This window comes from Schistocerca nitens, chromosome 4 (genome assembly GCF_023898315.1).
Source record: "Schistocerca nitens isolate TAMUIC-IGC-003100 chromosome 4, iqSchNite1.1, whole genome shotgun sequence".
NCBI lineage: Eukaryota > Metazoa > Arthropoda > Insecta > Orthoptera > Acrididae > Schistocerca > Schistocerca nitens.
The window spans coordinates 976,788,694-976,805,080 of NC_064617.1; positions in this window are offsets into that span (position 1 = coordinate 976,788,694).

Sequence of the window (16,387 nt, forward strand, 5' to 3'; positions counted from 1 at the left end):
ATTTTGAAGAAACAGGTGTATATCTGGATCATTTAAAAATTGTTATTGCACCTCTTTATAGATCAACAGAAGGAAGTCCATTAATATTTTTAGAAAAACTTGAGACTTTACTAAATTTCCTTCTTAGTTCTCAGTGGAAGGAATATAGTATAGTGTTTGGTGGTGACATAAATGCCACATTTGATGTAAACAAAGAAGTGCACACTGTAAATGAATTCAAAAACCTGTTATGACAATTTAACTTCATTTTTACGAACTGCAAACCCACAAGACAGTCTGCTTGTCTCGACAACATACATACAAATTTCAATAGAGAGTTACTGTCTTCAGATGTAGATGTCTTCGCTTTCTCGGACCATGACTCAGTTTGGGTAAAAATAGGTACAGATTGGCCTAATATGGACTTTAAGGAGTTTAAAGAGCCTAAAATAGTCATCACAAGACCAATAACGCAAGAAAAATTGTCTGATTTCATGCTCTCACTCAGTAATTATGACTGGTCACACATGTATAACAATAACGCTCAGGCCTATGCCAATACGTTGTTCTTTAGATTTTTTCATTCTTTCTTAAATATATTCGAGACCAACTGCCTGCAATACAAATGTAAAGTTAACCCTAAAAGTGACAGTAGTAGGCATAGGGATAAGAATCCATGGTATACCACTCAACTAGCCAATATTAAAAGGAGGTTGTTGTTGTATAGAGATTCTTACAGACTTCAGAAAACTGATATGGCTAAACAAATGTACTCAAGAGCACAAAATGAATATAAGTATGCTTTAAATGAGGCCAAAAAACAACATAACGTAGTCAGCATTGAGTCATCAAAAAATAAATGCAAAAAAGCATGGACTATAATAAATTCAGTGGCAAAAAGCAAGCAGAAAGCTGAGGTAGAAATTTCAGCAGATGAATTTAATAACTACTGTATAAAATCTGTTAATTAGGGAAAGCATTGAGAGGCAGCAAGAAACTGTAGCTGATCTCATTAAATATCATAATGTAGACTACACCCTGAAAGATAAACTCCTTTTAACAGAGGTCACACCAGTTGTTGTTTTAACTATTGTAAATAATTTTAGGGCCTCTGATAGTGAAGATATATATGGTATTTCTTGTAATATGTTAACAAAGATAATTGGGCATATAGTATATTCTCTTACTAAATGTACAAACAGATGTCTGATTGAAGGAGCATTCCCACATGTATTAAAATTATCCAGGGTAGTGCCCATTTACAAGACAGGAGACAATAATTGCCCATCTAGCTATCGCCCAATATGTCTGACACCTATTTTGTCTAAAGTTTTGAATCCATCATCAACTCCCAGTTGTGTGATTATCTGACATGTAATAACATTATTACTATGGTACAATTTGGCTTTAGGAAGGGAGAATCTACAGTTCATGCCATTGACTCCCTGATTAAAAAAGTTCTTAATGCTTATGAAGGAAAAAAATTTGCTCAGGCTACCTTTTGTGATCTTAGCAAAGCCGTCGATTGTGTGGAACGTATTTCACTCCTCAACAAACTACTTTATTATGGAATCAGAAACAGTGAAGTTGACAACATTTTCGCATCTTTCCTCAGTAACCGTAAAAAATTGTTTGTATGGTAAACAGAGATCCCAGCTGGCTGCATTTAAGTGTGGTGTGCCACAAGGCTCAATATTAGGACCTCTACTATTTATCCTAATGATAAACGATCTACCGTCTTATATAAATATTCACTCCATTCTCTATGCAGATGATACCACTTTATTCTAAATCAGCTCATACATGGATATGCTCCAAACTGTGGCAAATGACACAATATCACAGGCATCAGTCTGGTTTCGAGCTAATGGGTTCCTGCTTAATGAGAGTAAAACTTAGAAAGTTGTATTTAGTTTAAGAGATCTCCCAGTAGAAGATTTCATGGATAGTGTTAAGTTCTTAGGTATTGTTATAGATAGTAAATTGACTTGGGTGTCACATATTAAATACATTAGTGCAGGGCTGTCTAGAGTGGTGTATTTGTTAAGGAAATTGAAAAAACCATGTACCTGTGGCGGCCTACTTTGCTTTTTTTCAAAGCATTGTATCTTATGGGCTTTTAATATGGGGCAATAGCTCACACCTTCAGGACATTTTGGTACTTCAGAAGAAAGGAATTCGAATTATCACAAACAGTGATAAACTGGCCCAATGCAAACCACTGTTTATCAACTAAAAGTATTAACTGTTATAAACATGTATATTTACACTGTCCTACTGCATATAAAGAGCAACTTATCAGAATACCAGCGTAGAAGAGATGAACACTCTCATGGAGCCAGAAATAGTAGCCATCTTGACATACCTTACTACAGATTATCCAGGTCACTGAACAGCTGCGAAGTGGTGGGTATGAAGATTTAACAAACAGCCACTAGAATTGTGGAAGCTCCATTTGATTTATTTAAAGACAAATTATTCAATTGGTTAGCTGCAAATCTTGCTACTCACTTCAGGAATTTTATGTCTGTGAAATATCATGGTGGTATCGGTTTGGAGAGTGCAGCATGATTTCTTTAACTGAGTAATTTATGATGCAATGTTTTCATATTATTTCATTTTAAATATTGTATTTTATGGAAAACCAATAGTCACATACTGATCTTCAACCCATGTATATATGCTGTATAACTTGTGTATATGTAACTCTACTTTGTGAATTGCTGTAATAGCTAAACGGCAATAAAATTTCATTCAATTCTATTCAGTTCAATTATTTTTCTGTTTTCTTGAATAATAATGTTTATTAATAATAGTAATATGCATTCAATTTCAGTACCTCGTGAATTCCGCTTTGTTATTGATGTAAATCAGGCACATTAACATAACGGTCTATTTAGCAGACAGTGCTATAATAGACTTAACCAAATCGAGAAACCATGCCAGTTACGTGTACTCTTTGTATTAACAGCTTTTTCTGTTTTTGATGGAACATCGACTTTCTGTGTTGCAAAACACTCTAATAAAAGAAGTTAGCTCCCAGCTATCGAACATAGCTGCTGTTTCCCACTATTAGTATTGTCCACATCAGTCCACCCATAATTATCATAAAATAATAGCAATATTCGTGTGTTATAAGAGCAGAACAGGAATCTAGTTATTGAAACTGTATAATTGAAGCATATGGAAGGAGTGCCTGAAATGCTATGTTTTTAACTTTCCTTGAATGCATATAGACACACATACATTAATACTGAAAGAACCAGAGGTTGTACAGAGTTTCAGGGAGAGCATAAGGGAACAATTGACAGGAATGGGGGAAAGAAATACAGTAGAAGAAGAATGGGTAGCTTTGAGGGATGAAGTAGTGAAGGCAGCAGAGGATCAAGTAGGTAAAAAGACGAGGGCTAGTAGAAATCCTTGGGTAACAGAAGAAATATTGAATTTAATTGATGAAAGGAGAAAATATAAAAATGCAGTAAATGAAGCAGGCAAAAAGGAATACAAACGTCTCAAAAATGAGATCGACAGGAAGTGCAAAATGGCTAAGCAGGGATGGCTAGAGGACAAATGTAAGGATGTAGAGGCTTATCTTACTAGGGGTAAGATAGATACTGCCTACAGGAAAATTAAAGAGACCTTTGGAGATAAGAGAACCACTTGTATGAACATAAAGAGCTCAGATGGAAACCCAGTTCTAAGCAAAGAAGAGAAAGCAGAAAGGTGGAAGGAGTATATAGAGGGTCTATACAAGGGCGATGTACTTGAGGACAATATTATGGAAATGGAAGAGGATGTAGATGAAGATGAAATGGGAGATACGATACTGCGTGAAGAGTTTGACAGAGCACTGAAAGACCTGAGTCGAAACAAGGCCCCCGGAGTAGACAACATTCCATCGGAACTACTGACGGCCTTGGGAGAGCCAGTCCTGACAAAACTCTACCATCTGGTGAGCAAGATGTATGAAACAGGCGAAATACCCTCAGACTTCAAGAAGAATATAATAATTCCAATCCCAAAGAAAGCAGGTGTTGACAGATGTGAGAATTACCGAACAATCAGTTTAATAAGCCACAGCTGCAAAATACTAACACGAATTCTTTACAGACGAATGGAAAAACTAGTAGAAGCCGACCTCGGGGAAGATCAGTTTGGATTCCGTAGAAATACTGGGACACGTGAGGCAATACTGACCTTACGACTTATCTTAGAAGAAAGATTAAGGAAAGGCAAACCTACGTTTCTAGCATTTGTAGACTTAGAGAAAGCTTTTGACAATGTTGACTGGAATACTCTCTTTCAAATTCTAAAGGTGGCGGGGGTAAAATACAGAGAGCGAAAGGCTATTTACAATTTGTACAGAAACCAGATGGCAGTTATAAGAGTCGAGGGACATGAAAGGGAAGCAGTGGTTGGGAAGGGAGTAAGACAGGGTTGTAGCCTCTCCCCGATGTTATTCAATCTGTATATTGAGCAAGCAGTAAAGGAAACAAAAGAAAAATTCGGAGTAGGTATTAAAATCCATGGAGAAGAAATAAAAACTTTGAGGTTCGCCGATGACATTGTAATTCTGTCAGAGACAGCAAAGGACTTGGAAGAGCAGTTGAATGGAATGGATGGTGTCTTGAAGGGAGGATATAAGATGAACATCAACAAAAGCAAAACGAGGATAATGGAATGTAGTCGAATTAAGTCGGGTGATGTTGAGGGTATTAGATTAGGAAATGAGACACTTAAAGTAGTAAAGGAGTTTTGCTATTTGGGGAGCAAAATAACTGATGATGGTCGAAGTAGAGAGGATGTAAAATGTAGACTGGCAATGGCAAGGAAAGCGTTTCTGAAGAAGAGAAATTTGTTAACATCGAGTATAGATTTAAGTGTCAGGAAGTCTTTTCTGAAAGTATTTGTATGGAGTGTAGCCATGTATGGAAGTGAAACATGGACGATAAATAGTTTGGACAAGAAGAGAATAGAAGCTTTCGAAATGTGGTGCTACAGAAGAATGCTGAAGATTAGATGGGTAGATCACATAACTAATGAGGAGGTACTGAACAGGATTGGGGAGAAGAGGAGTTTGTGGCACAACTTGACCAGAAGAAGGGATCGGTTGGTAGGACATGTTCTGAGGCATCACGGGATCACCAATTTAGCATTGGAGGGCAGCGTGGAGGGTAAAAATCGTAGGGGGAGACCAAGAGATGCATACACTAAGCAGATTCAGAAGGATGTAGGTTGCAGTAGGTACTGGGAGATGAAGAAGCTTGCACAGGATAGAGTAGCATGGAGAGCTGCATCAAACCAGTCTCAGGACTGAAGACCACAACAACAACAACATTAATACTTGTTCCATAGATCATGAATGCGACATTTCATAATGACGTGGAACGTATCACATTAACATTAGTTTTCTTTACACAAAATAATTTTTTTTCAGTTACTACTTCATATCTAAACCTTCAGAAACTCTTTTAATTTGTTTTTAAATGTTGGTTGGCTATCTGTCAGACTTTTAATGCTATTTGGCAAATAACCAAAGATTTTTGTTGCAGCATAATTCACCCCTTTCTGTGCCAGGGCAAAAACCCAGAATAATGAAGCTCATCCTTCCTTCTGGTATTGTAGCTATACACTTCGCTGTTATTTTTTAATTGGGATGGATTATTAATAACAAATTTCATAAGTGAATATGTGTATTGCGAAGGTACTGTGAATATCCCGAGTTCCTTAAATAAATGTCTGGAAGCTGATCTTGGGTGGGCTCCAGCCATTATTCTGTTTACACGCTTTTGTGCAATGAATACTTTTTCTCTTAATGATAAATTACCCAAAATATGATGCCATACGAAAGCAGTGAATGAAAATGGGCATAGTAGGCTAATTTATTGATATGCTTTTCACCAAATTTTGCAATAACTCTAACAGTGTAAGTAGCTGACCTTAACAATTTCAGCAGATCATCGGTGTCTTGCTTGCAATTCAATTTCTCATCAATGCACACACCCAGAAATTTTGAATACTCTGCCTTAGCTACAGAATTCTGCTCATGGTCTATATTTATCAGAGATGTTATGCCATTTACTGTAAAGAATTGTATATACTGTGCTTTCTGAAGATTTAGTGAGAGTCTATTTGCAGACAGCCACATAATAATTTTCTGAAAGACGTTATTTTCAATTTCCTCAGCCGATTCTTGTTTGTTGGGTATGATTACTATACTTGTATTATCAGCAAAAAGAACTAGCTTTGCATCTTCATGACTATAGAGTGGCAAGTCATTAATATATGTATATATATTAAGAACTGTAAGGGACCCAAGACTGAACCCTGTGAGACACCATTCTTGATACCTACACAGTTAGAGGACTCTGCTAATTTTTGTAGACTATCGGCATTGTTATTTTCAACCTTCTGCATTCTTCCAGTTAAATATGACTGAAACCATTTGTGCACTGTCCCATTCATACCACAATACTTAAGCTTATCTAGAAGAATTTAATGACTCACACAACCAAAAGCCTTTGAAAGATCACGAACTATCCAAATGGGTGCTGTTCGGTAATTCAGTGCATTTAATATTTGATCAGTGAAAGCGAATTAGCAATTTCTGTTGAAAAGCCTTTCTGAAAACCAAATTGATATTTTGTTAGTGCTTTATTTTTACAAAAATGTGATGCTACTCTTGAATACATTGTTTTTACGAGAATTTTGGCTAAAGCTGTCAGAAGTGAGCAGACCTATCCAGACAATAGCGTATTTCAATCTATCTGGAAAAATGCCCTATTTCAGTGAGCTACTACATATATGGCTGAGGATCCTACTTATCTATAGGGAATGAGCTTTTAGTACTCTGTTGGAAATGCAATCAATTCCATGGGAGCTTATACTGTTGAGTGAATTTATTATTTTCCTAATTTCAGTAGCAGGGGTGAGTTGAATTTCAGTTTTAACAAATTGCATAGGTGTGGCCTCTTCCATATACTTCCTTGCATTTTGTAATAAATAACTGGATCCTACTTTCTCTACAACATTTAAAAATGATTATTAAAAATGTTTTCTACTTCTGGCTTCTTGTTAACAAACTTTTCATTGAGTTTGGTAGAAATAGTCTTCCTCTGCTCTCAATTGCCCTGTTTCCCTTTTAACAATATTCCAAATTGTTTTAGTTTTATTATCAGATGTGTTAATGGCAGATATAATGCACATACATTTGTACTTTTTAATAACTTTTCTTAATATAGTGCAGTAGCTTTTATAATCTTTCACTGTTTCTGGATCATTACTCTTCATATCTATAAGATAATTTCCCTTTCCTGTTTAGAAAATATTTTTATGCCTTTAGTAAACCACAGCTTTTTAGATGGTTTCTTACAATTATATTTCACTGTTTTCTTTGAGGAAAATGTTTTCAAATATGCTCACAAAGGTATCATGGAAGAGGTTAAATTTTAAATTAGCGTCAGGTACACTTCAACCCAGGCTAACTGTTGCAAGCTTTCCCTAGAATTTTCAACTGTTAAATCATTAATTGAACACACTATTTTGGGGAATGTTTTGCATTACTGTATGGAGCTATGTCATGTACTCTAACTAACTGTGCATCATGATGAGACAGAACATCCTTCACAGGAAAAGTTTTTATTTGATCAAATTTATCTTGGTCTATAGAAGTGTGTTGCTTTCCTGTACCACCCGAGAAGGAAAATCAATAACTGACTTCAAATTCAAGAAACCAAGTAATACCTCAAGGTCAAGCTTTCTATCGGACTCTTTCAGGAAATCTTCATTGAAATCCCAACAAAAAATAATTCGCTTCCATGTGTCTGTCAGGTAGCACAACAAAAAATCTAAGTTTTTCAAAAATATCTGAAACTTTCCCAGTGGGGACCTATACACAGCTACAATTATAAAAGTGCCATTATTTAGTTTAAGCTCAAATGCACATGCTTCTATATGCTACTCTGCACAAAACTTTTTAGTTTCCAATTTTTTCACACATGGCGGATTTTAACATATATGGCAACTCCTCTTCTCTCCATAGTGTCTACATAGATGTGCTGAAAGCTCATGTCCACTTATATTTACCATGTGCATACCTGCGACTATATGATGTTCAGAAAGGTGTATTAAGTTATTTTTTGGTGTTCTTCTTAATGTCAAACTGCAGGCAGTTGAAGGTAATGTAAATTCAAATATCTTATATTTTTGTGTGAAATACCATTTTTCTGAAGTTAATGGCTTGTTATGATTGTTTAATGTAACATAAAGTTTGATCACACACTAATGTCCCTAGTTCACTCAGCCAGGTCTATAGCAGAAATATTCTCCACCCTTGCCTCCCACTGGGACAATAACTTTCCATATTTTAGTAAATGCTCCAGTGTCCTGCACCTAGCTTATTCCCATAAATATGTAATTTATTTGTACTTACTCAGGCTAAGTTTAACATAGTAAAATTAATAAGAAAGTCAATTTTTTAAAAGAAAGCTATAGCAGATAGCTGTTGTATTTCTCAGTTATCAGTAGGTATTATTCACATAATCACATCCATATTTATCATGAAGTAATTATCTCTGTATTACAAGAACATAGGTACTTTTCATTCAGTTAACAGAAATCTTCATGTTATTGAACCTACATAATCATAACAGTTGAAAGAGTGGCTGATAAATTATGTTTCTAAATTTCTCTCGAATTGTCTCATATCATTCTTTTCTTCCTTTCAGAAATGACTCTGTTCCACCAATGAACCAGTTACTACAGACACTCAAATATTTTGTCTCTGGTGATTTCTTTCTGTCCATTGGAGACTTCATTGTTATTGGCAAGGGGACAGCCAGCATGATTACTAAAAGGAAATTGCAATAGTGGAAATAAAAAGTTCAACAGTCACTGGCGTAATTATGATGTCTTTCACTAAAAGGATGTATTTGGCACTAGATAACATACACAAGACAGAGTTTTATTAATTATTCAATTTATTTTATGTAATTAAAAGAAAAGAAAGTAAATGTATATGGATTAATGTATTTTTATTCTAAAATTATTTGTCTTGATTTTTATTTCTGGGTCCTAATTTTGAGTTTTATGATCCTTTTTTTAACCAATACTGATCCTTTTCCATTGTCTGGTTCTTGTCAAGCAACTTTTGAAGCATCACTCTCTGGGACTCTGCTAGTTCTTTCACATTTGAGAAGAGGTATTTTTATTGTGAAAACGAAGCTGACAGTTCTAAGCTGAGATGACAAGAAAAGAAGGAAGAACACAGTGAAGTTGTGGTTACTTCCCCTCCCCACCCCCACCCCCAGATATAGCTGCTAGAGATGATTGCAAAACCTAAAATTATGTATCAAATAGTTGCTGTTCCTCAAACATTTAGCGTAATATGTTCCATAGGTATATTTCTACCCCAGGATTATACAAAATAATGATTGCTTACTGTAAATATTGGCTTCTTAGTCTTCATATAACCTCAATAGAATTAACAATCACCACATAATACAAGCAGAATGCAGCCAGGCGACTAGCGCGAGTTTTGGTGTTCTCGTAAAGATAAGTCATTTTAGATTATAAAACATATAGATTAGTACTGAATACGTGGTAAATAAGTGTATTAGTGTGCCGTTTAAGTCTACCATTAAAGGTTTCATTTTTCTTTACGTACTATAGCAGAAAACACGAAAAGACCGTACAGTCGTATTTTCTGTTTACGTTCTGCTGAAGCAAATCTATAGAATTTCGTTTAGTTGTTCCTTGCTCTCTCCAGCAATTTAACTTAGCGTACCTCTTCATTATTTAACTAGCATTTCCGGAAAGTAGCGTAAAGTTTATGTTGTTGTTTCAGAAACTTTGCACTTTTGTTTTTGTTTACACACAGTTGCGTAAACAGTTGCGTATAGGCCAAATTTGTGTAACCATATTTTCGTGTTTATCTGTAATTTAACTGACTTATTCTTAATAAACTATTACGTTTATCATGAGTGAAAAGTGCTTGACTTGCCGTAGAATTGTTAGGTCGGGGCTTTGGTGTGATGGGTGCTGTAGTTTTTTCCATGTGGGTGACTGTAGTGGCGTGGGAATAGGGGAAGTAAATGAGACTCATCAGTGGTTTTGTAGGATTTGTAGTAGAGATAGGAAGATACTAGAACAGGAGGGGAAAATTGCCGCCCTTCAGGCTGAGTTAGACAAGGCCAGGGGAGATCTTGACAGGTTAAGGAGGGAGAAGGGTAAAGAGAGGTGGGAAGTGGCAACAGGCAACAGGAGGAACAGGCCTAGAACTTTGTCTGACATCTTTATGGTGAATGTGGAAAATAGATTTGACCTGTTGCTTCAGTTAGAAGCTGGTGAGCCTCAAGCAGTTGCAGGTGTAGACAGGGCACAACAAACTTTCAGCAGCAAATTGAAAAGTAAGAATGTAGGGAAATCAGTAAAGAGAAAGAAAGTGTTGTTGTTAGGTAGTTCCCATGGAAGAGGTGTTGGCCAACTTTTGCAGGATGAACTAGGATCAGAATACCAGGTCACCAATTTTTTTAAACCTAGTGCTGGTCTGGAGCAGGTGACAGAGGATTTAGGATCACTTTGCAAAGATTTCACTAAGGAAGACACCGTGGTTATAGTGGGTGGGGCAGGTAACAGTATTGACAGAGATCCTGGGTACAGTATAGAGTGTGACCTGGTGAAGATTGCATCAGCATCGAAGCATACTAGTGTTGAGTTTGTATCTGTTCTTGGGCGCCATGACCGACCTCATTTGAACTCTTCTGTCAAGAGAGTTAATTTGGAGCTGGAACGGCTGCTCATGTCGGGTGCGGGGTCACACATTGGTGTGGTTCCTGTTGATTCTCTCAGTAGGTGGGATTATACTAGGCATGGCCTTCACCTCAACAGGAAGGGGAAGGGTAAATTGGCTGGGGAAATAGCAGGAAAGTTAAAGGGGGGAGGCACTGTCATGAGTGGTAAAATACCAGTGGTTATAGGATTCAGAAAACACCCTTTTTTAGGGTAGGGAGGACAGAAAGAAAGCAAATTTTAAGAGAGGTTAGAACTGAGACAAATCTTCAGTTTGAGAAAGAAATCAAAAAACATAATTCCAGCTTATTACATCAGCATAAACAGCCATTGGTTAAGAATTTTCAACTGTCAGCAGATATTTTAACTCCACCCAATTTTAACTCAGTCAATGAGAAATGTCAGCTATCTTTATTGCATCAAAATATTCGAGGACTGAGAAATAAAATTAATGAATTAACTATCTGCATAGATGAATTAGAGTCTTCAAACCCAGCTGACATAATCTGCCTCTCTGAACATCATGTGACCACTGGTATAGAACTTTTAAGTGTTACAGGGTTTAGGTTAGCATCTCACTTTTGTAGATCAGAAATGGAGAAAGGAGGAGTTGCCACATTCATCAGAAACTGTCATAAATTTAAGAACATAGACATTCATAAATGTTGCCTAGAACAGCATATGGAAGCATGTGCAATAGAATTAGAATTTCACAAAAAATCCTTCATAATATTAAGTGTATATCGAGCACCTGCAGGTAACTTTAATCTGTTTGTCAACCACCTTGAAGCTGTACTGGCCCATTTAACAACCAAAAACAAAGAAATAGTGGTTGCTGGTGATTTCAATGTAGATTTCTTTAAAGACTCTCCCAATAAGAACTTGTTTGAGTTAGTAACACTATCATTCAACTTAATTCCCACAGTAAAGTTCCCCACTAGGATAGCCACTTGCTCACAAACAGCCATTGATAATATCTTTATAGAAAAGTCCAATGAACAAAATTATATTACAAAACCAATAGTCAATGGCCTCTCAGACCATGACATGCAGTTCCTTCTGTTAAATGTTAATACTGAACAGGATATAAAATCTGTTAAATCTGAGCTCAAAAGGGTAATCAGTAAGCCAAAAATTGATTATTTTAGGACACTCCTCAGAGACATTCACTGGACTGATGTTTACAGCGTTCATGGCATGAATGAAAAATATAACATTTTTGCTAATAAAGTGCTTACCTTATTCGAACACTGCTTTCCCCCAAAACTTACCAAGGTTAGAGCAAAGTCTACAAAGAAGCCATGGATTACTCGAGGAATAGGGGTATCTTGTAAAACAAAAAGAAAACTGTATCTGTCACTCCGAAACATTTCCAATGTTGATGCTATAGCACATTATAAGAAATACTGCAAAATATTAAAGACTGTAATACAGATGTCAAAGCAAATATATTACAAGGAAAAGATAGTCATATCAGATAACAAAATAAAGACAATATGGGATATAGTGAAGGGGGAGACCGGTAGAACCAGACATGAAGAGCAACAAATAGCATTAAGAGTAAATGATACATTGGTGACAGATGTGTATAGTGTTGCAGAACTTTTTAACAAACATTTTATAACTGTTACTGAAAAGATGGGGTTGTCAGGTTCGGTAGATGCTGCTATGGATTACCTTAGACCAGACATTTCAAGTAACTTCCTTAATATGAATTTGACCCTCACTACCCCAACAGAAATAATGTCCATCATAAAATCTTTAAAATCAAAAACATCTAGTGGGTATGATGAAATATCCACAAAGTTAATTAAAGAATGTGATTCTGAGCTAAGTAGCATATTAAGCTATCTATGTAACCAGTCGTTTATTAGTGGAATATTTCCTGAATGGCTGAAATATGCTGAAGTTAAGCCACTGTTTAAGAAGGGAGATAAAGAAATAGCATCAAATTTCCGTCCAATTTCACTGTTGCCAGCATTCTCAAAAATTTTCGAAAAAGTAATGTACAGTCGTCTTTATAACCATCTTATCTCAAATAACATACTGTCAAAGTCACAGTTTGGATTTCTAAAAGGTTCTGATATTGAGAAGGCTATCTACACTTACAGTGAAAATGTGCTTAATTCATTAGACAAAAAATTGCAGGCAACTGGTATATTTTGTGATCTGTCAAAGGCATTTGACTGTGTAAATCACAATATCCTTTTAAGTAAACTAGAATATTATAGTATAACAGGAAATGCTGCAAAATGGTTCAAATCTTATATCTCTGGCAGGAAACAAAGGGTGTTATTAGGAAAGAGACATGTATCAAGCTATCAGGCCTCATCCAACTGGGAACTAATTACATGTGGGGTCCCACAAGGTTCCATTTTGGGGCCCTTACTTTTTCTTGTGTATATCAATGACCTTTCATCAGTAACATTACCAGATGCCAAGTTTGTTTTGTTTGCCGATGATACAAACATTGCAATAAATAGCAAGTCAAATGTAGTCTTAGAAAGATCAGCCAATAAAATATTTGTGGACATTAATCACTGGTTCCTAGCCAATTCTTTGTCACTAAACTTTGAAAAAACACACTACATGCAGTTCAGAACTTGTAAGGGGTGTCCCAAGAGTATATGTCTAACATACAATGACAAGAAGATAGAAGGAGTGGACAGTGTTAAATTCTTGGGATTACAGCTTGATAATAAATTCAACTGGGAGGAGCACACCACAGAACTGCTGAAGCGTCTTAACAAATCTCTGTTGGCAATGCGAATTTTGTCAGACATAGGGGATATAAAAATGAAAAAGATGGCATACTATGCTTACTTTCATTCCATAATGTCATATGGGATTATTTTTTGGGGTAATTCATCAAGCCAAGCTAAAGTTTTCCGGGCACAAAAACGTGCAGTGAGAGTTATATGTGGTGTGAACTCAAGAACATCCTGCAGAAGCCTGTTTAGGGAACTAGGGATACTAACTACTGCTTCCCAATATATTTATTCCTTAATGAAATTTGTCATTAAAAATATATCACTTTTTCAAACCAACAGCTCAATTCATGGAATAAATACTAGAAATAAGAATAATCTTCACAAGGATTTAAAGTCACTTAGTCTTGTACAAAAAGGTGTGCATTATTCAGGAACACACATTTTCAATAACTTGCCAGCAGCCATAAAAAGCTTAACAACCAATGAAATTCAGTTTAAGAGAAGCCTAAAGGATTTATTGGTGGCCAACTCCTTCTACTCCATTGATGAATTTCTTAGTAAAACCAACTGATTTGTATATAAGTACAACATAACTTCTGCACAATTTCAGTGCAGTAATGTGTTCATTGAAAATTTGTGTGTGTGTGTGTGTGTGTGTGTTAGTATAATCTAACTTCTGCACCATTTCAGTGCAGTAATGTGTTCATTGTAAATAAGTATTACAGTAGTTGTATTACCTTATAAATAAATAAAAAACTTTTTTATTTTAAATTCAGTGCATTAGTATTTGTAAAATGACTCTTAGTGTTCATTAAAAATGACGATCATTCCACTTGGGACCTGTGGAATGGTACATTAGCTTATTTGTTTTAGTTGTAAATATTTGTCATGTATTGTTGTTTTTCTGACATGTTCCACATCCTGGAGGACCTCCTCACTACGGATCAATTGGAATGAAAGTAAATCTAATCTAATCTATATGGCCAAGAACTGCACAAATAGGGTTCAATAATTCAGCAATGGAATTTTCTGTATACTACCCATTGCTGCTATAATGAATTAATCATTCTAAGATGTAAATGCAACAGCAAGCTAGCCAGTAATACTTCTCAGAATTTTCAGTCAAGTCGATTTCCATGACATCTGTGTTGTCACAGTTTGTTGGAAAGACCGAAAAGATCAACTGTTTCAGAAAACAGACATTTCATACTTGCTTATATATTTTTGCCTACTTACAGTTCACCAAGCGAGGTGGTACAGTGATTAGCACACTGGACTCGGATTCAGGAGGACGACAGTTCAATCCCATGTCCGACCATCCTGAATTTGGTTTTGCGTAATTTCCCTAAATCGCTCCAGGGAAATGCTGGGATGGTTCCTTTGAAAGGGCATGGCCGACTTCCTTCCCTAATCCGATGAGACCGATGACCTTGCTGTTTGGTCTCTTCCCCCAAACAACCCAAGCCCCACCCCCCTCTACTTATAGTTCACCACCTATCATACAGCTACATATGATGGAACACTGTCGTTGTTGTGGTCTTCAGTCCTGAGACTGGTTTGATGCAGCTCTCCATGCTAATCTATCCTGTGCAAGCTCCTTCATCTCCCAGTACCTACTGCAACCTACATCCTTCTGAATCTGCTTAGTGTATTCATCTCTTGGTCTCCCTCTACGATTTTTACCCTCCACACTGCCCTCCAATGTTAAATTTGTGATCCCTTGATGCCTCAGGAAATGTCCTACCAACCGATCCCTTCTTCTAGTCAAGTTGTGCTACAAACTTCTCTTCTCCCCAATCCCATTCAATACCTCCTCATTAGTTACGTGATCTACCCACCTAATCTTCAACATTCTTCTGTAGCACCACATTTCGAAAGCTTCTATTCTCTTCTTGTCCAAACTTTTATTGTCCATGTTTCACTTCCATACATGGCTACACTCCATACAAATACTTTCAGAAACGACTTCCTGACACTTAAATCTATACTCGATGTTAACAAATTTCTCTTCTTCAGAAAGGCTTTCCTTGCCGTTGCCAGTCTACATTTTATACCCTCTCCACTTCGACCATCATCACTTATTTCCAAATAGCAAAACTCCTTTACTACTTTAAGTGTCTCATTTCCTTAATTCGACTACATTCCATTATCCTTGTTTTGCTTTTGTTGATGTTCATCTTATATCCTCCTTTCAAGACACTGTCCATTCCATTCAACTGCTCTTCCAAGTCCTTTGCTGTCTCTGATAGAATTACAATGTCATTGGCGAACTTCAAAGTTTTTATTTCTTCTCCCTGGATTTTAATACCTACTCCAAATTTTTCTTTTGTTTCCTTTACTGCTTGCTCAACATACTGATTGAATAACATTGGGGATAGGCTGCAACCTTGTCTCACTCCCTTCCCGACCACTGCTTCCCTTTCATGCCCCTTGACTCTTATAACTGCCATCTGGTTTCTGTACAAATTGTAAATAGCCTCTCGCTCCCTGTATTTTACCCCTGCCAGAATTTGAAAAAGAGTATTCCAGTTAACATTGTCAAAAGCATTCTCTAAGTCTACATTTGCTACAAACGTAGGCTTGCCATTCCTTAATCTCTAAGATAAGTCGTAGGGTCTGTATTGCGTCACGTGTTCCAACATTTCTACGGAATCCGAACTGATCTTCCCCGAGGTCGGCTTCTACCAGTTTTTCCATTTGGCAGCTGTGGCCTATTAAACCGATAGTTCGGTAATTTTTACAAAATTACCAACACAAAATCAAATGGGTGTAACACCGGGTCGGGCCTAATAATGAATCAGAAAATAGAAATGTGTGGATGCTACTAAGAGCAGCATAGTGAACACATCAATATAACCAAGATAGACATGAAGCCAACAGCCACAGCAGTTCAAGTTTATATGCCATCC